We start from the raw sequence: 12,403 nt of genomic DNA on the forward strand, positions 1-12,403 counted from the left end.
CTATAGGCTATATTTTATCTCAAAATTCCCACGGGAGCGAAGCCTCGGGCAACATGGTCTTTCTATAATTTGACGACCTCGGTGGCGCAGTGGTAAAGTGCTTGCCTTTGAACCGAGATGTCCGGGTTCGATCCTCGGTCGGGTCATGATGGAGAATGATTTTTTTCTAATTGGCCCGGGTCTTGGAAGTTTATATGTATATGTAATTATTATAAAATATAGTATCGTTGAATTAGTATCCCATAACACAAGTTACGAACTTACTTTGAGGCTTGCTCAATCTGTGTCATTAGTCATAATATATTTATTATTATTATTTATATCTTCGACAAAACGCAAAACTACTTAATGGAATTTGATGCGGTTATCTCGGTTGTATAGCGGATGGTCTAACTTGAAATCTTGTACAGGTTTAATTGCGATATATTGCTTAGAGCCCGAGATATGGACAATAATAAGTTATGAGCGGACGCACGAACTAAACGCGGGCGAATTCGCGGGCACAAGCTAGTTAATATTATATTCTTGTAACTAGGAAAAAAGATAATAAATTAGACACACTATCTATTAGCGTAAACCGCGTGAAAACCCGTACAGTAGTTTTAAGAGTTTATCGCGACTAGACAGAGGGATGACTTTGTTTTATAATATATAAATAAGTTGGTTGTAAGGATAAAAATAATAATTTCAATGTCCTATATATACATTATCAAAATCAAACACTGCATTGGTTCCAATATATAAATATCCAGCAGTTTTTTGTCATAGAGAATATTGTGAAGCATCAAAACTATACTCAAACATGTTCGAAGCAATGGATTAATAGCTTTATATGTCTTACACAAATCAATGAAAGAACACGATTTATTCGACATTTCATTTAATAAGTCTCTATTATAAATTAAATTTATTCATTTCGATGCTTTTATATGTTGATTTAGCTTAGAAAACACTTAAGTCTTCAGCATAAAGGTAAATTTATACTTGACAAAGTCCTCTGCGGCGTCTGTCGTCTGTCGCGACAAACTCAAAAACTACTCTGCACATATTTTCATGCGGTTTTAACCAATAGATAGTATGGTTCCTGAGGAAGGTTTAGGTACATAATTTATTATATTTTTACCCGAGCGAAGCCGGGACGGGCCGCTCGTATAAGTATAAATTTACCTTGTGACATCACAAGGTAAATTTATACTTATACGAGCGATGTGACTTGTCAATACGTTAACGCTTGTATGGAATACACACATATATAAGAATACTTCAATGTAATATTGTAATGTTCCTATAACTGTGGAAATTTGATCATAGCTATAACATTTTCTGCCAGTTTACCTTTATAAAGTTAAAATTGATTAATAACAAAGTTAATGACAGTTATGGATTTTACCAAATTTTTCTTCATAGTCGTATTCCTCATGGCTGAGGGTCGTAGTTATTACGTAGAATAAAACACATACAACAACTTTCTTGGCATTATTAATGGAGTGGTTTGCCATTGCATTCTCCATTTCACACACAAGTTAATAAGAATCAACCAGTGTGCAGGTTTCCTCACGATGTAATCCTTCACCGGAAGCAAGTGGTGGTCGATGAAAACTACTATACATGAGTAAGATTGGTATACAAACTCATGTGGCACGAGTAGGATTCGAACTTGGGACTTTTCTATCCACAGGCGGGCGTCTTAACCATTACACCACCACCGCTAGACTTTACCAAATTAACATACATATAATTCCAGTATAATCGCCGATGTCGATGCACTTGTTAAGTACATATATACTGTGACCTAATTCAATAACTACTAAATTAGGAAGTAAAGGGAGCCGTTTCAATCCCGCCAATTTCCTAACGTCAAACTTTGAATGAGTTGTATCTTTGCTGATCATTCCTCTATGAAAAGATTGACTTTCTCTGTTTTTAACCTCTCTCTCTAACTTGTTATTGCGGCAGCTTGCGCCGACATAGAATCGTTTATTTATTTATATTTGTTAGGACAAGATTATTTGTTAGACAAATTAAAAAAACCCCGACTTTCAATATGCATTTCGCTACAACTTTTGAACTGATTTTGATCAAATATATCTAAGAACTACCGCATAAAAATTAGCTATCAAATAATAAAATCCGGATCCAAATCGGTTCACCCGTTGATGAGCTACGTGTACGGTGCCACGTACACAGTAAAACAGATAGATAGACACACATAGCGGTCAAACTTATAACACCCCTCTTTTTGCGTCGAGTGTTAATAGTTCTATATAAAAGTGGGACATCAAACCTAAGGCTTTTTCTACCAGACAGTCAGTCAAGAATTTAATATTGTTCAAAATTCAAATTCAAATTCAAATCATTTATTCAGAAATTAGACCTTCACAGGCACTTTTTCTCGTCAATCTTTATATTTATAGTTATTTCTCACAAGCTACAAACTACTGGCATTTCGGAACGACCACTGCTGAGAAGAAATGCCGAAAGAAACTCATTTGAACAGTGTTGGTTCCTATAATGCCAGATCGGCTTACCATTATTGTTTCTCACAATGTTTTTTTTTCTTTCTAATAATATATAAAAGTACATAATGTACATAGTCAAAAGGTATATCAAAACAGGTTATGATTGTGATCCGAGTGCTGATTATAATATATATATATATATATATATATATATATATATATATATATATCGGTGCCACGTACACAGTAAAACATATATATATATATAACAATTAACTTACATGAAAATATATGAGAAACGAGATAACCAGTTCCCTCTGGCAGCACCCGTTCACGAGTTGACGCATGGGACAGCCATCGCGTAGCTCAACCATAATAGAGGGAACCTCACGACCCGGCCCACGACGCCACTACCAGATTGACCATTTGAGTGAGCATGACACACTCGATTCCCATGACTTCATAATTACAATTCTTATTCGTCGAAATAGAAGTATAATTCAGACACTTGAAGATCACAAATCACGTACATGTTTTACAAATAAAATTTAAATGTCATACGAATTATTATAACAAAAATAAAAATTATGAATAAAATAATAAAAAACAGTAAAATAAAAATTAGGAGATCATGTGTGGAGTGGCAAAGTTGTCGGGAGGATCCAAGCGTTTTTATCAGTCAAATAGGCGTTAATTGTGTAATACGCTTTATCCATTAAATTTTTCTTAACATAAGTTTTAAAATTTTTCATTAGCAGATTAATAGCCTCTGCAGGGAGTTTATTGAATAATTTTACACTTTGACCCACGAAAGACCGCCGAACCTTTTTAAGCCTGAATCTGTTCATACAAAGTTTGTGCTTATTTCTAGTGTTTACACTATTTACTTCGTTTAATTTTTTATATAAATGTGAATTTGATTTGACAAAAATAAGCACACCAAAGATATACTGACATTATATTATATAATACAAACATATTGTTGCAACTAGCAACATTAAGTTTAGTTTTTATTAATAATTGCTACTGGCAATATTGTCATGTATCTGCCCTATTTTCTGTGTATGTCATAAAACTCATTTGTCTCGAAGCATGCAATTGTAATTTCCAACTACGAACGCACCAAAAATACAGTCCACCACTCTGAACATACGGAGGTTAAAACGGAGACATGTCGCGTCTTGTATGTCCTTGACATTTCATTTCAAGAGGCTATTCACGGTCAATTTTGCGTATACCAGCCAACACGTAGGGAACAAATGTCTGGCAAAGCCGCTTCCTGGTCCTGGCAGTAGGGGCAAACCCAAGAAATGCTGGCTTTAGGAGGACATATGTGTCAATTGTGACAGCTAAGTGAGCCGAAGACCGTGCGAACTGGAGAAGATAAAGTATGAAGGCGGATCCTAGGGTCCGACGCTTAACGGCTGAGGAATCTGGAAAACGTTCAGATGAGTTATAATTAGTGCTTAGAGAGAATCTTTTTTTATTCAAATATAATTGTTTCCAAGCAAATTGATGATTAGTAATTTAATTAATGACGACGCATTTGATAACGATGTTTATACAGATAAACTTTGACTTAACTGTGAGCTACAGATGGACAGACAAAAAGGCCGCGTGTACCGTTGGTAAAACAACTGTTTTTAATTTTTTTCTTCCATGTCAGTTTCCTCAAGGCGCCATGATGATTTGGTCTTGGGTTTTAACTGTTCCAAATTTTATCGGTAATGGTTGAAACAATACGAGGTTTATTTTAATTTATTAATTTGTGAACTGGCGACGACTTATCACATGTGCATTCTTGCACTTAGTAATAATATTATAATACTTACAAAACCCATATTTATTAAATAAAGTTTTTGAAGAAAAGCCTGCGGCGCTTCTTTCGCGGTGAATCACTAGTTTTGTTTGATTTGATTACATTTTTGACGTCAATAAATGATATTAATATCATCCTAATTTGAATAAAGAATTTAGAATTTGAATAACGAATAAAAGTTAAATTATAATTTTAAAAACTTCATAAAATGCGAGAACAAATATTTAATAGACTTTAAAGTTATAAGAATTTCTAAGTATCAATTTATATTTTGATACGTAAACGTTGCCGCCTCGCGGTACTGCTCTGCAACTGTGTAAATACTTGAATTAGTGTGCTATTCTTTATTTTATTTTATTTACGTACATAATAATATTGATCCGAGAAATTCTGTCTTAACTGCAGTAATTCGATTACCCTGTTTACGTAATAATCAGGACAGGAGATGAGATCATGCGCGGCGACCTTACGCACGGCGATCGACCAATGTCACTGTTATGCCGGGTATATACACTATCGGCAAACAGTTCGCCGAACTTTGGCGAATTCGAGTTCGTTGCGGTAAAAAAAGAGGTCTCATACAAAGTACTCAATGTCCGTGATTTCACTTTGGCATCTGTCTAAGTTCGCCGATGGTGTGTAACCGCCATTACAGGATTCAGTTTTAAGGTCATAGCTCATTAGAGCCACCCGGCACCCACTCCGCACCGCCTCGTCGCACGGCGTCAACTCGTTGTCGACAGGTGGTCCACGGGTGGACACCGTGTTATCACCAATAAACGTCGCGCGGTCAACCAGTGGACCTCGCATCGTCACCCAGTGGACCCCGCGCTGGCCGCTGGTGGACGCCGCGTGGTCTACCACTGGAGACCGGTTAGTCCAGGAATTTTCGTGTAGTCTGTTAACAATTGGCACTACGTCTACACGTGCGCTTCATAATGTTAAATTTTACAAACCGTGAATTGGCACTCATAGCAGTAGCGCTTGATGCAGAAGAAAATGAAAGACCCAAGAGAAAAAGGAAAGCTTATTGGGTGCACGAAATGTTTAAACAAAGAAAAAAAGAGGGCGAATATTGGACAGCTCGTAGGCATTTGCTAGCCGACGAGAAAAAATTTTTTTCCTACTATCATATGCCGCAAAGTGTGTTTTATAACATACTGTCTCATATTGAAGACTCCATATCTAAGCAAAACACAAGATTCAGAGAAGCGATCACACCCGAAGAGAAATTGGCTGTGACTTTAAAGTAAGTAAATAAAGTTATTACTTTAGTTTTTTTTACCTCTTGGTATGATCCATGTGTCATTTTAATAACAATTTAGTTTTTGACCGGTATATATGTAAGTATGTATGTGTGTATAAGTAAAACAATGTAAGAGTATCTTAAATCAACCTTTATTTTCGTAATATTGACATAATTTTGTCACTAATTAAGTACTTACTAATCACATTTTTAAAAATCAGGTAAATCTTTTTCAGTATTTAAAAAACAGGTAAATTTTTTTCAGTATTAGTCAAGACTGGTGTGTTCACCTCTGTGGCATTCCTTTCTGTATCATAATTCGTTGTAGTACTGTATCCAGAAGGGCCTGCTGTTAAATAATTTCCCGAAGGTCCTGGCGTTGAATAATTATTACTGTCGTAGTAATTATTTCCTTTTTCATTGATTTCTCGGAGTTCCATTTGCGAAACAATATTAAAAATTTGAGATTTCATAATTGCTTTGTTGTATTCATTAAATTTCTTCACCGTTGCAGCTATACCATAAAAAAATTTGTCAATATCATCTTCATTTTTTTCATCTTTTTCTTTTAATATATATTTCATTAACAATGACGATGCAGAAGATCTGTCTTCGTCAAGTACTCTGGGCTTTTTTATATTTGAAAACTTGGATTTCTTTGTAGAGGACTCAGATAATGTTGGACGATCTTCTATTATTGAAATATCCGATTGGCAATCGGGAGCAGACAACTGCGAATCTTCATTGACGGTACTTTCTGTATCATCACTATCTCTGAGTAGTGAAGATACAGTTGCTCTTTCTTTATAAAAGGGTGTCAAAAAATTCATTTCATCCTCGAATTGCCATTTTTTAACTGAGACTGCTGCTTGACCGCTTTTGGTATTTTTTTTCTTAATAGCCCTACGATGAGCTTCCCTTAAATTGGACCACGTTTTCTTGCACATTGGTACTGAAAAAAATAAATAGTCAATTAAATACAATTCACTTTTTTACAGCCTATTTTGTGTAATACAAAATTAAAAACTTCTTTGTTTCAGATATTTGACGAGTGGCACTTCAGTCAGAAATTTATCTACAAGCTTTAGATTAGGCGAAACAACTATTAGGTCAATAATTAAGGAAGTGTGCAAAGCTGTTATTGACAAAATGATGAGTGTTTATATGCCAACGCCTACAGCTGAAGATTGGGAAAAAATTACGGAAGGGTTTAGTGACAGGTGGAATTTCCCAAACTGCATTGGTGCCATAGATGGCAAGCATATAAATATAATAGCTCCACCCAACAGCGGATCGCTCTACTACAACTATAAAAAACATTTTTCGATAGTTCTCTTGGCCATAGTCGATGATAAATACAGATTTACAGTTGTTGACATCGGTGCTTATGGCAAAAACAGCGACGGTGGTATTTTTGCATCTTCAAAAATTGGAAAACGAATTCAAAATAATAGGTTCAATATTCCAAGTGACAAAGCATTGCCCGGGACAAACGTAGCACTTCCACATGTTTTCGTGGGCGATGAGGCATTTCCGTTACAAAAGAACATAATGAGGCCATATTCTCGTTCTCAACAACTATCTCAGGACCAAAAAGAATTTAACAATCGCCTGTCACGCGCACGCAAAGTAGTCGAAGATGCATTCGGAATATTATACCAAAAGTTTGAAATATACAATAAAAATATTCGTTTAAATCCAGACATGGTTGATAATGTTGTTTTGACAACATGTATATTGCATAATGTAATGCGAACTTATAATATCGAAAGTAACGAAGAGTACTGTTCCAGACCCAGGCCAGCGCATCATAACCTGCATCAGGAGGCGTTCAATGATCTACGTCACATTGGTGGAATCACTACTGCTTTTAACATACGTGATTCGTTTGCTGCTTATTTCAAATCATCGGTTGGACAGCTTCCATGGAATACTTAATTTGCTTACTCGTATTATCAATTTTTTTATGAATCACTAATCATCAAATGTCATATATGTGGATCTCTAGTTAATAACGAATTATGTGGTAGTACCTTGTTTCACATAACAACGTTTGAAACAATATGGTCTCTTGTTTGATTTACATTGTAGGTTACATATCATTTTTGTCCATTACTAGCTTGCAATGTTACCAAATTAAAATTAGACTAAATGAACATTATGCAAAACAAGGGACAACCGAATTAAGCACCAATCTGTTGTACTATCTTTTATTTAATATTTTTAATACATAAATAATACCCGTTACCTGTTACCGCTAAGGTGTTGCTTATTTCTGTCCATGCTTCTTCCTTTTTTACATTGTCACTGTACTTCGAGTCACTTAGATCATATAATAAAGTATATTTACGAACTTCTTCGATAAGTTTTTCTTTATTCATTTTAAAAGTAAAAACGATACGTCCGCTTCGTTCGAAAGAAAGGCTGGGAATGAAGGGAGGGTGGGGAGCGGCGCATCGCCAACGCATCGCCCTCAAGTGAATCACTGGCAGGCAGCGCGCGGTCCACTCGTCGGCAACGCGCGATCAACGTGCGGCAAGCATGCGAGTTGCGAGTTGTCACCAAGTGGTCCACTCGCCGCCCGCGCGTGGGCAACTTGCGAGCGAGGCGATCCGGAGTTGATGTAATGAGCGTACATCCATAGAAATCCATACAAACAATATCAACCGCACTAGTTGAGGCGGTGAGGGTCGGGTGCCGGGTGGCTCTAATGAGCTATGACCTTTATAGCTCGCTAACTATCTAGATTTCACTGGATAAGGTAAGGGCATCGCAGCGTCACAGCCGGAAATGACACCAAGCTCAGGGAGATAGTGAACATACACACATCCAAACTTTTATATGTAGTATTCAGTTTTTTTTTACAACTATGTTCATTAATGAAATACACATAATACAATTTTAACCCCCAAGTTAACAATAAAACATATATAAACATAATAACAGGAAAAAAGGTCAAAGGCTTTGAATACTAAATTGAATGCAATAATAAATAGCCTATAATAGTTGATAAGAATTAAATAACATATTTTATGACGTGTATAGGTAATGCAAATTTACATTAATTGCTTTCAGTAAATAAACTTAGTTATAATTAGATTAATTTATGGATATTTCCTTGTTGCGTCGAGATAACGGTACTTAGATACAACCGATTTATAAATAAAAAAAATTATGACGTCATAATTAAATCTTGCATAAATTCTCCACTTACCTATTTAGCCTGTTCCATTAATCATTGACTGCCAGTATCTACGTTCATAAAAAATCTAAACGTTTATTTTTAAAGCAAATTCGGGAACACCTACTAGAATTAAATCCTTATGATGGCCAGTGCTATTTCGATGAATCTATTCAAAGTTCGAAATTCAAATAATAAAAAAATCGGGAATTGCGCGTCCGTCAGTACAGAGTCCCTAGTTTGACGGTTAGTATCAGTCGATGTCGGGACTCTGGCACGCGTGTCCGCGGGAGTGAAGTGTTAGTGATAGTGTATCGGGTTTCACCTACTTAGCGAATGTGTAAGTATTGTTTTTATCGAGTTTTATTTAAGTGTTTGACAGAAATATTTGGTAATATATATATTTTTTTATATTAAAAATTCAATTAACTTCGCATTAAGAACATGTGTATGTTATTGAAAAGATTTTCCTTAGACTTTAATGAACTTTTCGAAACAAAAGTATTTAGCCAAATTTCTATATTTGGAAGAGGTTAATTAAAATTTACAAAATAAATCATATCTTTTCATTAAAAAACGAATAAAACTGAAGTTTACTTAAAATTCCTATTTGAACTCTAAATTTACTACAAAAATCACTCCAATATCAAGAATTATGAAACAAAATAGGGTTGAATTATATGTAAGTATATTTCGGTTTTCACCAATAGATAGTGTGATATCTGAGGAAAATTTTAGTGTATAGTTTATTATATAGTTTCACCTGAGTGAAGCAGGAATGGGCTGCTTATATTTTTAGAGTTCCGAAGAAACAACTCTTATATAATTAGCTATGTAAATACTGTCATTTATCGTACGAACAGTCAACAACTATGTTAACCTTAACGAATGTATACGCCGGTAATACCGACGAATTTGCAATGAGTTTAGGAAGCTTGATGTGACATTAACTGTACACGTCATTTTGCTCCCCATCATTTATTTAATAACTGTAATGAACAATATTTCAAAAATTATGTATGTCATTATGTACAAGCTATATAGAAAGGATATACTATACATGCATCTCAAAAAAGAAAAAAAGCTCATGCTATAGTAATGGATATAGAGCGGTGGTGGTGGTGTAATGGTTAAGACGCCCGCCTGTGGATCGAAAGGTCCCAGGTTCGAATCCTACTCGTGCCACATGAGTTTGTATACCAATCTGACTCTTGTATAGTAGTTTTCACCGACCACCACTTGCTTCCGATGAAGGAAAACATCGCGAGGAAACCTGCACACTGGTTAATTCTTATTAACTTGTGTGTGAAATGGAGAAGGCAATGGCAAACCACTCCATTAATAATGACAAGAAAGTTGTTGTGTGTGTTTCATTCCACGTAATTACCACGACCCTCAGCCGTGAGGAATACGACTATGAAGAATGGTAATAATAAAGTTAGTCATAAATAAGCCATTAATAATAATAAGCTCTCCGTCATTTTGACGTCTGTCGACGGACATCGCAGGAATTGTATGGCAGTGTCAATCCCTATAGTTGTAGGATACGGAGCACAACGTGTGGAGTAAAAGGATACGCAACGACTGGGAAATGGGGCATTTCTCTAAAGTATAACCAACCGCATGTCAATGAAATGTTGATTCTGTATAGCTTGTGTGTAGATTTTCACTTAAGTTTGTTATAGATAGATTGGCCCGTTCGCACGACTCGGCGGGAGTCTTTACTATTTTATTGTTAGATTTAATAGCAATTATTGCAAAGTTATCTGTAGTCACATCAGAAAAGGGTCGACAAAACTCGACCAGATAAATGATTGATGGCGCACCAGCTGTTTACGATTTCTCGTAAAATAAAAATGCAGACCAAAAATATGGTCAGTAAAATTTGATGTATCATCAAAATGCGAGTGCATGCCTCTCGCGTTATCCTTTTAATAAGGGTCATTTGATGAAATGTGTTGGTAATTTGAACACCACACGGAATTGTTTTGTATCATTTCATGGTGAAATATTTGTTATTTTGTCTCGAAAAGATAAAAACATTTAGGTTTTTGCAAAAAAACGTGAGTTTACATTATTTGCAATGTGGTTTTAAAAGAAAACTTAATCGTACACGTTCCATCGGCTATGGGTACCTATGCAAATTTAAATGGAGAACGAACGTGCTATCAGCCCACGAAACTAAAACTGGTCAATAAAAGTAACATTATTAGGTATAGCTATCGATACTATTTACTGATGTATCTCATATTTATTTTGACTGTCGTTAAAAAATCGTTTACATTATAATAACATATTAATCAACCACTGAGCTGTCTGTTAAATAAATTTAAATTCAAATCTTTATATTTTTGCAAAGTAAAAACTTACTTTCGCTTTTATAAATAATATGAGGATGGCCCGGACATTTTCAGACTAATGAATATTACGGCAAAATAGTGCATAGGTAGGTAATTTGTCAACGTCACAGGATGCATTCATAAAGATTCGTTCGGCAGCACAATACATATTGATGACCGCATTGCCAATTAGTTGACGATTCAATAAAATGATGAATTTACAATTGCATATAAAGAGTGGGCTACATCAATCCAATTTTACGTAACCTTTATCCTGCACCGTCGTAAATAAAATAGCGTAAACACTTGTTGTTTTTTTTGTGCGCAAGTTAAAATTAACGTCAACGTTGACTAGTGCAACGCATCCCAAGTAAAATGGTTAAAGTGACGTATATTTCAAATTTAATTGGCAACATCAAAACATTTTTAAATCTTGTAGTTCATGGATGGTGACAATGATGATGTATTGTATATACCAGCTGCGCCCCGGGACTTCGCTCCCGTGGCAATTTCAGGATTAAAATTACTCTATGTGTTATTCCAGTTTATATTCTACTCGTGTACCAAATTTCATAACAATCCGTTCAGTAGTGTGTTCCAAGTTAATTGTATTTCACATCTATCTATATATTATAATCAGCACTCGGATCACAATCATAACCTGTTTTGATATACCATTTGACTATGTACATTATGTACTTTTATATATTATTAGAAAAAAAAAACATTGTAAGAAACAATAATGGTAAGCCGATCTGGCATGATAGGGACCAATACTGTTCAAATGAGTTTCTTTCGGCATTTCTTTTCAGCAGTGGTCGTTCCGAAATGCCAGTAGTTTGTAGCTTGTGAGAAATAACTATAAATATAAAAATTGACGAGAAAAAGTGCCTGTGAAGGTCTAATTTCTGAATAAATTATTTGAATTTGTAGTTTATGCGTGAAAGAGGAACAAGCATGCACACTCACAAACTTTCGCATTTATAACATTTTTAGTAGGATATAAGGTCAATAACACGTAATATCATTGTACTAAAACGTTTTTGATAAGGTGTATCGCGCTGGTGAAGTTCAAACTGCTATCGGTTCTCGGAATTTCATAAATAAAAATAACTAGGTACTTTTACACAACTGCACAAAGCATTGCGTGTTGTTTATAGAGTATTAATTAATGATGTATTGTTTATCTCTACACTTTGTGTTTCTTTCTCTCTCTGTCGTCCTTTCGTATTGTTTTAGGCATTCTGGGTTGTGTTGCCATAAACCGGGTTCGCTTAATCTTTAGGAGAAGTATAGTATTCTTGTTTACAGGTAAATTTTTGGTACTAATTCTATTGGTTTATCCGGTAGCGGATTTTG

The 12,403-nt window shown here is 35.2% G+C and overlaps 1 protein-coding gene and 1 long non-coding RNA gene across 2 annotated transcripts in view; one reads left to right on the forward strand and one right to left on the reverse strand.

Moving 5' to 3' along the window:
* Positions 1-5,658: 5,658 nt before the first annotated feature.
* LOC128671117 (uncharacterized) lies at positions 5,659-8,247 on the reverse strand. The gene is made up of 2 exons (XR_010369944.1): positions 7,773-8,247; positions 5,659-6,476 (listed from the first exon to the last, which is right to left on the reverse strand). It is a non-coding gene; the product is annotated as an uncharacterized LOC128671117 (long non-coding RNA).
* Positions 8,248-8,890: 643 nt separating this feature from the next.
* tok (tolkin) overlaps positions 8,891-12,403 on the forward strand; it is a 74,060-nt gene continuing 70,547 nt past the window's right edge. Inside the window, exon 1 of the mRNA XM_053747313.1 lies at positions 8,891-9,045. The gene's annotated coding sequence lies outside the window, so the exon portion shown is untranslated. The remainder of the gene's footprint in view (positions 9,046-12,403) is intronic.

Source organism: Plodia interpunctella, chromosome 7 (genome assembly GCF_027563975.2).
Source record: "Plodia interpunctella isolate USDA-ARS_2022_Savannah chromosome 7, ilPloInte3.2, whole genome shotgun sequence".
NCBI lineage: Eukaryota > Metazoa > Arthropoda > Insecta > Lepidoptera > Pyralidae > Plodia > Plodia interpunctella.